General features: G+C 42.8%; 1 protein-coding gene across 2 annotated transcripts in view; it reads left to right on the top strand.

Moving 5' to 3' along the window:
* Positions 1-11,534, top strand: part of LOC147417797 (uncharacterized) — a 74,408-nt gene extending 62,874 nt beyond the window's left edge. For both annotated transcript variants that reach the window (XR_015187306.1, XR_015187307.1), the window contains 2 exons: positions 10,984-11,065; positions 11,185-11,534. The gene's annotated coding sequence lies outside the window, so the exon portion shown is untranslated. The remainder of the gene's footprint in view (positions 1-10,983; positions 11,066-11,184) is intronic.
* The last annotated feature ends 511 nt before the right edge of the window (positions 11,535-12,045 follow it).

The following is a 12,045-nucleotide window of genomic DNA, read 5'->3' as shown; positions in this document are numbered from 1 at the left end:
AAACCGTGCCATGTACTTTACTTTGTATATAAAGGTTGCCAGTTGCTTTGTACTCGTAGGTGATGGAAGAAGAATAATAGACTTAACCTTGTCGGGATCTGCCTCAATGCCATTTTCTGACACCATATGGCCCATAACTTCACCCTTGGCTGTGCTAGATGACATTTCTTTGGATTAAGTTGTCCTCCACATTCATCTTATCGAGCCAATACCATCTGCAGCTTCTCATGGTATTCAACCCTACTGCTGTAGACACAGAAGTCGTCCATAAAAGCTTTAACACAACTGCAATGAATGGTTCCAATACCCAATTTGCTCTCTCTTGATAGAAATATGGTCCATTTGACAACCCAAATGGCAATACCGTGTAGCAATAGCAACCCCATGGCGTAATGAAAGTTGTCTTTGTTCGGTCTTTAAGAGAAATCTTCAATTGAAAATAGCCTGAAAAGCCATCACAGACATTGTACCTCTCATAACCTGCCACTGAATCCAAGATCTGATCAATGAATGGAAGAGGATATGGGTTCTTCTTAGTGGCTACATTTAAGGGTTTAAAATCTACACAAATCCTCCACTTTCCATCCTTCTTTGGGCTGACTACTACTGGACTCACCCATTCTGTGGTCTCCACTGGGACTATGAACCCTACCTTCAATAACTTGTCCACCTCTTCCCGCAAGGCTTCCATCTGCTCTTGACCCATCCTTCTCAGCCTTTGCCGCACTGACTTAGCACCTTCTTTCAGCTCTATATGCATCTCTTCTCCTTTGAACCTCTGATCTCTTCATATGAAGTAATGAACAAATCAAGAAAACTAGCTAGCATGTGCAAATATATCTCCTTCTCCATAGCTGAGAGGTCTCCACTGATCATTTGTGTCATCAATTCTTGCTTCTTTGACAATTCAACCTTGGTTTGCATCGGCCCTTCAATCAGTTCATAACGTCCTTCACTTTCATCCTCAACTTCATTCGCAAATGCAACTAAACTAGACTCCTGGATTTCTTTGTCCATCAAAAGAAATGCAACATCGGCATCCTCAGCACTGCTGTTAGTACTATCACTGTCCTCATTAGACACTGTGGAATAGTCTTCATCACTAGACTCATCCTCATCCTCATAAAGCTCCTCCAATCGTTTTCTTGTGTCCATATTATATAGCTTCTTGGCACCTGTCTTTCCATAGAGGCTAATCGTACCACATCTCCAATCTTGAACAACTCCCACTGCACGTAACCATGGTCTGTCCAATATAATAGGATATAACCCCGCTGGCATCACATGAAAATCAACCACTGCCTTTGCATCATACGCCTCCACTTCTAAGATCTTTACAACACCCAAACATTTTACTTTTTGATGGTTTGTCAATCTGATCCGAAAGCCTGACACCCCAGTCACTGCAAAACCCATCTTCTCAACGCATGAGTGTGTTATGACGCATATTTGGGCTCCACCATCCACATAACTTTGTCCCAGATTTTTTCTTTTGAGCCACACATCTACTATTGGACAAATGTCTGGTAGCTCATTCATTGCCAACACCTTTACTGAACCTCTCTCTGGTTCTTTCTCCATTGGGTTAACCATCCTCTTCCATTGTCGCTTTAGCTTAAGCACCATCTCTATAAGCTTCCCAAAAGTGACATCTGCCTTCCTGTTTGTTAGATCCTCCTTCAAGTCATAGCTTAATTGCCCATCCCCTAGTGGAAAATCTGAAACATGAAACTTGCGACAAGCCCTCCTTTTCCTCTTGGCCTTGACATCCTCGCCTTCATGGCTCTTTCCCTTCTTCTTACTAGGACCTGGGGTACTTCTTCCTTCCTTGTCCTCTGTGGTCCTCTTCTCAATAGGCATCACTAATGTATCCTCTAGCTTTGATGCCTTCTCCAAGGTAACCACACTTATCACTTTTGTCGTTCCCTTTTCCTCCTGGGTTAACCCACATGTTCCTTCTTCTCCCTTAATTTCAATGCCATAATCATTGGACCTAGTTAGCACCTGTCTTGGCAATGGATACATGTCTCTCCCCATCCTTGGTGGCTTATCACATTGCGGGCTGATGTGTCCCAATTCTCCACAATTATAACATGTGGGTGTCTGCCTCCAGAACCTACCATTGCTTTGTCCAACACCATTCCTAGGTCTTTCTTCACCTCTTGGCTGATTTGCAAACCTCCCTCGACCTCGATTATTTCCCACTTGACCTAGCATGTTTAGGCTGAGATTCTTCATCAAATCTACCACTTGCCTCATGTCTTGCCTTACCCATCATCTTGCACTGTTGTAGTGACCACTGCTTCCATAACTTGAGGAGTAACGAAAACCATTGGTTCATGATGAACCCCTGGCATGCGACCTTGTAAAGAGTCCATAGGCTGAAATTCATACCTCATGGGCAAAGAATCCACCCCTAACTGGCTCATTTTCCTCAGCTTCCACTCTTTGTTCCTTGCTACCTCTAGTGCATCTTCATATGTCCTAAGCTTCTTTAGCTCCACTCTCCAACATATATTCTCCCAAAGACCAGCCAAGAACCTGTCCTTCTTCATCATGTCAGGTGGGGCTACTTGTGGTGCTAAGGCCTTGCACATCCGCTCCCATGCCAATGAAAACTTACGTATGTACGCATCTACTGGCTCACCTTCCTTTTGCACCAAACCTTGTACTTCTTGCCACACTTTGTCAGGATCTTCTGTCTTCACAAACTCCACTTCCAGTCGATGCCGTGGATTATCCCAACTTAATCTTACAGGTGGATCGGCCACACGCAACTCCTCTTCAAATGCTTTGGACCAAACTTGTGCATCACTCTTTAAAAAAATTTGGAGAAGACGTAACATTTGCGCCTGGTCATGGATCTGGTTGCTAATGTAGGCAACCTCCATCTTTTTCAAAAATTATTCTACATCTTCATCAGTTCTTCCGTGAAACTCCGGATAAGAGAAAGCCATGGCTACCCAAGTTACGATGCTTCGAGAACCCCTTCGAACACACGTGCAAGAACCCAAAACTTTTTACTGACTCAATTTCCAAAAACATCAATGGAGCTCAACTTTAGATAAGGACAAACACATGCACATCAAATGAGTTTTCATAGTTAACCATCGGAATTACAACAGGCAAAGGGCATTCCAGTATCTCTCTCAATCTTCTTGGCCCGAACATAAAGACTATGTGCTGCTAGAAAAAAATCTTCCTGGACACATGAACATTTATCTGGATTCTTTGATTTAAATGTAAAGGAGTGAATTGAGGGCCATTTTGATCATCCATTAAAGTCAACCATGCAGCTCCCAAGAAGTCACACATGTCTTATTCTCTGATTTTACCAAAATTTCAGCAGCATAACAACATAAATGCATTAAAAGACCAAAAAACCAGCCATCATAACTTGGAAAAATTTTGATAAAGTTTCCCTAGAAGTAGAGCAGTAAGAACCCAAAATAAAGACTGTATATGTATGCATAAACTGCCAACAATAGAACCCGAGCATCAAGTAGGAATCACTAGGACATAGCCTATGGCGAGGTCAAGAAAAGGGTGCTCCAACCACCTGTATTACCGAAAGGATCTCACATTTGAGAATCCCCCAGCTCAATAAAACCTCACGCTATCGACCCTCTCATGAAGGCTTATGCAAATCTCGTATAGTCAAGTCTCAGAAATGACTATCTCCCAGACCGAGTCTCAGAAATAGCTGGGACTGCCAAATAAAACCAAGTATGGCTCCACAAAGGCGTACAATGGCAGTTTCCACAAGTAACGTACAATACCAACAGACAATGCGCTCAAACAGGCGCCAAATGATGCATACCCACGGCAACTACAAGTGACTCCCACTGACGAGTGTATCACTCTACTCCAGCTACCTCTACCTATGTGAATCACGTGTACCTATCCCTGTAACCTGTAACCTGTAGTCTCTAACCTGGAATCCTGAATCTCGAAGCTTGAAGCTTGAAGCAGAAGGTACTTGAAGAAGATCCTCAGTGGGAGCACCAAAAGAATGTGAGCGGAATAGAAACACACAGAACGCCTCTATAATGACCCGACACACACTCTTGCGATGATACACACACACACACACACTATGGGGCACCAATCGTCTTACACAACCCACCTGGTCGAGACAGGGAACACACCTATGGAGTGAGAGGAGAGAGACTACCCATTTACCCACTCCACACAGACAGATACACACACACACACACACCCAAAAAACTCAGCCCTGAGATTTAGATACAATTGAACTTGGGCCAACACCAATGGGGCAAATAGCTCACACAATATGGGTAAAATATGCCAAATACAATCACAAATTGGAGCAGAAGCTTCGCTCATAGGAGAAACATACACATCCAAAAAAATAGAAAAACAGTGAGGAATTTGGAAAAATGGACAGCGCCATCGCATCCGGAACGGCCCAAAACGCTAGTCTAAAATGTCAAAGTGCTCAAATCCGACTTCGGATGAGCAGTTTATGGCCAAAACAGGCTCCAAAAACAGCGAAAACACAGTTGTGGCTGTTCCTCCTCTTCTCTCCACGTTTTTTCTGGTCTTCTCTCTAGTTTTTCAGTTCCCACACTTAGCGTTATTACTTGGGCACCCTTGGCCTTTTAGTTGACCTCAAACAGACCCCAAACATGCCAAAAACTGACCTCGCAGTGCATAGTTGTCACCCTGTTGCATCCATCCGCACACCTGGCACTCAACTTTTTCCCATAATGCATCCCGCCACCACGTGAAGTGGCCCCAAAATATGGTCCTCATGATGACCTTTTTGCATAATCATCACAAGAAAACACCCACGTTGTGTCTGTATTTATCCACGTGCAAGTATTGACCCCATTCGACCTCCTGACGCCACTAGATGTCATCTGGCGCACCTGCTTACCTCATGTCGTCGGCCCGCGGATAGATTCCTTGAGAAGTTTTACGCGCTACCAACTCCTCATTATTATAAAGAAAACACACTGATACTGGTGACGATGAAAATCGATGCACTATGTACATGTTGTCTTACCTGTACACATGTGGACCCCACGTAACCATCTGGCTGTGGAAAATGGGCAATCCTTTATTCGATGCACCATGCACGTGTATGTACATATGTGAAATTCCTTGCTCCAAAAAACTCATGACAACGTGATAGATTTTCAAAAATTGCGCTGGCATAAGGACGTGGCAGATGGTTGGTTTTCCGCGTTTTGCGATGCCGTGGCAGCTGTACGGATTTCTGTGATTTACGCTGGTAGATTTTTGGCTTTGCTTTTGGACCAAATTCTTTTGAGTTTGAAGGCTTTTCACTGTAATTGCTTTTTAGGCCAAGGGCCTTTAAATATGAGGTTAGGGCTCATTCTCTGGCATGCTTCCTGGAGAAGGTGCAGAGTTTTAGGTACCGGCTTGTACTTTGATGATGCAATATAAAGAAATACCGTAAGGGGCGCCAAGGTTTGGGGCCAATACTCTCTGGGTAGAATTTCGCCACTCCGTGTCGTGTGTCGTCTCTCTTTTTCAGTTCAGTTGTTGTTGAAGTGCTAAAAGTCTGTTCAGTCTATTCTTTTCTATTGACACGTGGTGCCCGTCTTGTGACAACTCTGGAAATAGAGTCGGAATAGAGTTATATGGATGCCATGCCCTGAGACTGGAAGGTGAGTTCCAAAGGTGAGAACCTTGGTTCTCGAGGATCTTGATTTAAGGAATAGAGGTTCCTAGGACTAGGGATTTTCCATGAGGTGAGTTCCAAAGGTGAGAACCTTGGTTCTCGAGGATCTTGATTTAAGGAATAGAGGTTCCTAGGACTAGGGATTTTCCATGAGGTTAGGAAGCAGAGGCTTCCGAGTACCATGGAGTTTGTCATCTGAGATCTAGAACGGAAGTGGGAATACGCATGGTTTCAGTTCTTGTATGATGACTTCTCCCCAATAATAAAGATACTCTTTACGGGGAGAAGGGGGGTAGCCATCTTCTGGTCCCTGGTACTGTTCTCTGTGTGTGTGTGTGTGTCTATTTATTGGTGATGATCAACAAATACAATTGTGAACCAACAGTGGCAATGCTGATTGGAAAAAAGTTGGTAACCAAACAGCAATAGGACGCGCCAAAAAAATCCTAATCAGAGAAAAAACCGGCACAATTATAATTATGTCATTCTTATGTTTGTGATCGGCTTCCTAGGGAGTCCCAAAATGTGAGAGCAATTGTGGCTGATAATGCCTCAACTACATGGGTGCACGCCCTCCTCTCTATATGACACGCCACGAATATTGAGTGGATCAAGGGTGGGGGTGTATTTGAGGGGCGTGGGCGAAATTGGGACCGTCGATCTGGAGACCTGAATTTACTAAATTTTCTGAGGTAAATTCTCCAGACCCAAATTTACCAAATTTCCCAAGGTAAATTCTTGAATTTACAAGGGCGTGCATTTACAAAACCATGCAAACTTCCATAATATCCAAGAAGCATGGATGAGTGGTTAGGGCATCGGGCTGCCAAGTGAGGTGTAACGGGTTCAAGTCTCGGGGTAAGGGAGGGGAAGCTCGGACCCAATTTTACATTTCAAATTTTCTGTATTTACAACATTCACATATGATAGCCCGATTTTGCTTGTAGTTGCTAGATGCACCCCCACCCTTGATCCCTCAAATATTCTGGTGTGTCAAATAGAAAAAAGCGATGCAGACCTCACTATTGAGAAATTGCGTGTTGAGTAACTTTGATTCTCAATGGTGACAAAAGCTACAAAATTTTGCCATGCTTGTGCTGGGTAAATCTCAAAGGAAAGGTGGGAAGCAATGTTCGGGAAAAATCGTTACTTGGTGAGCCAAAGGCTCTTTTTGCAGTATCCGTACGTAGAAGCCACCACGTGGCATTATATTTAAATTATAAAAAAACATCACTACCATGAAAAGCTCTAAAAAAATTCTGCGCGAAAAGCTACGAATTGAATAAAATTAAAAAATCTACTCTGCGTTGCTCAATTGCTCTCATACAGAAGCAGTTCAATCTTCTCCACAAGCAGTTCGCAGGTTCCCCAGAAGCAGCTCGGAGCTTTGTCTGCAGGTTTGTCTTTGGCCATTCTTTGCGAGAGAGAGAGAGAGAGAGAGAGAGAGAGAGAGAGAGAGAGAGAGAGAGAGAGAGAGAGAGAGTAGGCTATGATGCTAGTAGCATCTTTTGCCGCTCCTCCTTTCAACCAAAGCCATCATCGCAACACGTTCCAATTTCCGTGCACACAGTCAAATGTTTGCGGCAAGTTCACTGTGGGTAAAGAATCCTTGACTCCTTGTGAGTAATTACTACTCACATGAGTAATTGCTACGGCTTCGACTTCTTTCTAGCTAGTAGTGTAGGAAGATGACAAGCATTGCTGGACGTGGGTCTGGAGATTATAACCTTCTCTTTCCATGCTTTTCTTTTGTGCTCCAGAATAGCTCGCAATTTCCCTGCGCTTAAGCAGCTTATTAGGAGGCTAATTAGTAACTAATTAATTAATGCCCTGACCACGCTTTAAGTAGATCAAGCAGATTTTAATCACATATGAAGTCATAGGAAAAGCAATGGAGACAAAAGTTTAAAGTACTTGCTCGTGCATGAGCTTTAATGGAACCATCAAACGCGGACCCTACTGCCTTCTTGTCCTCTGCTCTATGGTGCTGGAAGTGGCAATGCCCATCTATGGTGTTGGAAGTGGCAACGCCCAGCTTGTACTGGCACCTTATACTTGTTCACATGGAAGCGAAGAGCCATGAAGAAAAGCCTACCTTGTCGACCTGGCGAGAGCATTCTTCAATAACATAGAGTCTGTAGGCCAAGCTCCTCCCTATTCATTCCAGCAGTACAAGGTCGACAATGTCACTGTTTGCCCCATCGGCATATTGGAATCGTCCTTCTTTTGCAGTGAAGCCTCAATACCTAATTATAAGCCTACTTCTGCCTTCCCCTTGTAGCGAGCATAGCAGCTTTATGTGCAACAAGACCCAGTGGCTACATTAGGAAGAGAATGGGGTCTAGGAGGGCCTCTGTATTTGGCAATTTAAGGAAGTCAAACCTTTTGTATTCAGAAAGTGATCAAAGGACAGCTTTTGAATTTAAACATGCAAAACGGCTAGTTTATTTGAATTCAAAGTTTCCCACCAAAATGGAATCTAAAATTTAGTGGGTAAAACCATATCATGTAGCATATCTATGGAAAGAGCTCAATGCGTAGATTGTAGATGATCTTCGCTCAAATCGGAGATCATATATGGGAGTTATGGAAGGCTAAAAATCATAAAATTGTCCACCTCCCCAAATATTTGGGGGGAAAAGTGCATCCTTTGACCATTCTTACACATCTCTTACACACCCACCATTCTTGCACACATGGCATATATCTATTTGTCAAAATGTAAATCACCTCCATAAGCTCATGGAAAATAAAGAGGCCCTCCTACACCCCATTCTCTTCCTAATGAGTTGAACAGTATGTCCAAATTCAACTACCTTACTCAGCTCGTTTTTGCATATGGACAGCATTATGCCGCTCCAAGTATATAATTTCATGTCGATTCAACAACCCTGTGCCCTCAGACATTCTTCAATGCTCATGGAAATGATATGCAGCAGGTCCCCATGCCTAATTCTCAAGATTCACACCAATTCTTTTCCGCACAGTTTGCCTGTGCAGTAGTAAGACGGGCAGAACCGGAAAGGAGTACAGAGACTTTTCAAACCCTGATTATATATTTCTTAGATCATCAAGCTGGAGGGTACTTCGGATGCTTACCGACGTGATGAGCATCTCAAAGATCAGATATTTCGTACGATCAACCAATGGCAAAGGTCTATTCTAGTGCAACTGAAATAGAAGATATCAGATTTCAATCGATGATCACTTGGCCTAATCTGGAGTCGAATCACCAAAACTCATTGCCTTCGCAGGCCCGTTCAACACATTTTTCTGTTGATGTTATCAGCGTGTTGGCGATGTAGACAGAAGAGGCCAAAGAAATGGAAAGAATAAACATCGAAGTGGACATGAGGGTAGAAAAGCTTAGCAGGATCGATCACACCGAAGCTTATGATAGTTATCCTCAAGTAATTAAGCCAGCAGCTTCAGTGCTAGCTGCTTGCGCTTTTAGCATAGAGTGTGAGGGGATTAGTGGTAGACAGCTCAATGTCGAGGGAAAGGCATTGGGGAATATTGCCACTAGTGCAAGTCATGTTCTGATGAGCTGTTGACTTCAGTTGCACTCCTCGTCGAATAGCCTATCTGAAAATTTGATGAGGCAAGCATTTCAGAACGATCTGCAGACAAACAAAAAAATCTCTCATGACCAATTCAACGTAGAATATGGTGTCCGTGGGATATGGTTAATGTGTAGCTCCAAGGAAATGCAGCAGCATTGCAGCGGAAGTCAAGTAATCAATCATGCATGTGCCTATACTGCCGACCAGGATCAAAAGAATAGTCAAAGAGCATAAGCGGAAGCTATTTCTTTTTTCCACACAAAGAGTTTTGATGCTGGAGAAGCCAAAGAACAAGGACTGCGGAGGGAATGGCATTTCTAGAGACATGCATACTAATATGTCAGCACCTATTAGCCTCTAGCAGTAGTTCACTGCTGGCCATTCAACATCTGGGTGGGATAGCGGAAATTTTACAGAGAATATGGCCAATATTGCGGCTTGTAAAGAGATTCTCTTTCTAAACCGCGTGCAGGTGGCAGCCAATGCGGCCGCAATTGAGAATGGCAACAATAGTATATTGCAGCGTTGCTCTTTAGCAGATGCATACGAAGTAGGGAATCTTGGTGGTGTGGATTTGAACGCATAGCAGTTACTGCTTCGGAGCCCCCTTCTTGCCAATAACCACGATTCGATGGCAGATCCTATGAGCAAAGGTTCATGTACGCAGCAGCTATCGGATCAAGTTCAGATGGTTGTAGATGCAAACATCAATTTGGTATCGATACATAACGGAGGTTAGTCAGCAAGGAGGCAAGAAGACATAATTGCTGACCGAAGCAGCTTACAACAGAATTGTGTCTGGGTGCATGTATTATAGATGAAGCGCATGTACATGACTACATCAACAACTCTACCTCGATAATCTGTACTCACATGTCGGACGTCCAACACTATGACAACCTTGCCTTGAATAATTTCTACAATCAAACTGACATTACAAAACTTGAAATGAAGACGAGCGCGGGTAACATAAATGTCCTTCAGTAGTTGCTCCTAGACCCTAAGTTCAATGAGCTGGACTCGATTGCAATTTGCATGCACTGCATGATCATTGAAAATATCGACTTGACAATCAGTGCGGCAAACGGTGCAACATGCATTGTCGATGCCATAACACAGAACACAGAAGGTGAAGTTACATGTATCATTGTCCTCATTCATTGTACTGGGAATAACTACAAAAGAAGAAAGGCAAAACACACTCGAAATCCACCTTCAAAAATGCGAGCCGACATGCTGCACTACAAACCATTCAATGAAAAATTTCTTTTTGAAATACTTTACGTTTGCAAGAATTTACATGTAGCATGTATAATAGTACAACCTCGCTTGGATATAATCTCAACTTTAACCGCCCCTATAATCTCTAATAATTGATGCACTTAACTTTGTCTCCTCCCATTTCAAGTGTATATTCCTTTCACGCAATGCCGCCCTTCCCAAATTAGTCTTGCTCTTGTTCCGCGGCATTATTGAATTTTCAAGCGGCATGATTGTAAAAGCTGAGACACGCTCTTCCCCATGTGAGAAGGGTTGCCTATTTTGGGGTTTGAACTTTGTGAGTCTAGATTTCAATTGAGAGAGCTTCTTTGTCTCTTTGTTTATTTGAATTCATTCAAAGATGACCGTTGAATGTAATTCTTTGGAATCTGTCAAGAGCGTCTCTCTTTGGCAGCAAAGCTACTATTTGTACAATATTCACAATGTCATTTGTAGCCAGTTCTGAGGGGGCTTTTTTGTCTTTTGCAGTTATTTATGTATGGTGCTATAGGTGATCAATACACTCATTAGATCCTGCACAAAACCATCTGCGACGCATGGATCAAATCTGGTAAGAAAAGCCGAAATCTAACGAGCCGCAAATAGTGAGTTCTGACTACAACACAGATATATGTCTCTGCTAGCATGTGTTGTTGATGCCAAGTTCTCTATGTTTGCATATCTTGCAAGGCCATCTCTGTATATAGAAGCTCATCAAGAATGGTGACGATTACTGAAGCATTTGCTTGGATGCGCGGTTATTTTCCAAGTTGGGTGCTCCAATTTTGTAATGATTCTAGGGAAGAGGAGCCGGTTCAGGGATGCATTCAAAGTGTATGGCCCAATTTAAGGAAATTCAAATCTTCACAACTTGATCTTGTATGATATTCCATGATTTTCAATCAAATTTATGTTGAAAGATATCCATGTGAAAATCTTTACATACAAAATATCCACCTCATTAAGCATTGGAGTAATGGAAAAGATACAATGGATTATTTCAGATCTTATCCAGTTTCGGGACCTGTTCTCTTATTGCCCCCAAGCTTGTTGAAGCCCCCCCCCCCCCCAAACACAGGTTGGGTGCTACCATTCAGTTTTGATACAAAAGCATGCCATGTAGGAAGCAACCTAAGCTTGTAAACTGTTTCATTGTTATTGTGTAAATTCCGAAAAGGTCCATGATTATGATGCGCAAGCTTAGCATACTACTTTTAGTGATTGCTTCCTCTCCTTGAAAATTCTTGCCCAAAGTATGTCACATGCAAGCCTTTTGAAAACGGAGCAAAACCCAATCAGTGAGAAGAAAATGATCGTGGCTCTCGTTTATATCTTTAATTAACAACATTAAGGCTTTGATACGTAAATTAGCATGATTGTATGTGGATGAATCTGTAGTATACATCGATGTAAAGATTATAAATACTAATGTCCACAACAGGCAATGTATACAGTTTCTGATGGGCCTCCAAAGCATGGTCTGCATCAGAACATTGTTTGCACCTCCGCAATTGAATCAAAGGACCATTCCCTCTTTTTGCAAGTTACAAT

The sequence above is a fragment of the Adiantum capillus-veneris genome, chromosome 30, assembly GCF_014529385.1.
Source record: "Adiantum capillus-veneris isolate H3 chromosome 30, ASM1452938v2, whole genome shotgun sequence".
Taxonomy (NCBI): Eukaryota; Viridiplantae; Streptophyta; class Polypodiopsida; order Polypodiales; family Pteridaceae; genus Adiantum; species Adiantum capillus-veneris.
The sequence above is the reverse complement of the archived record's forward strand: the minus strand, read 5'-3'. Positions and strand labels throughout refer to the sequence as shown.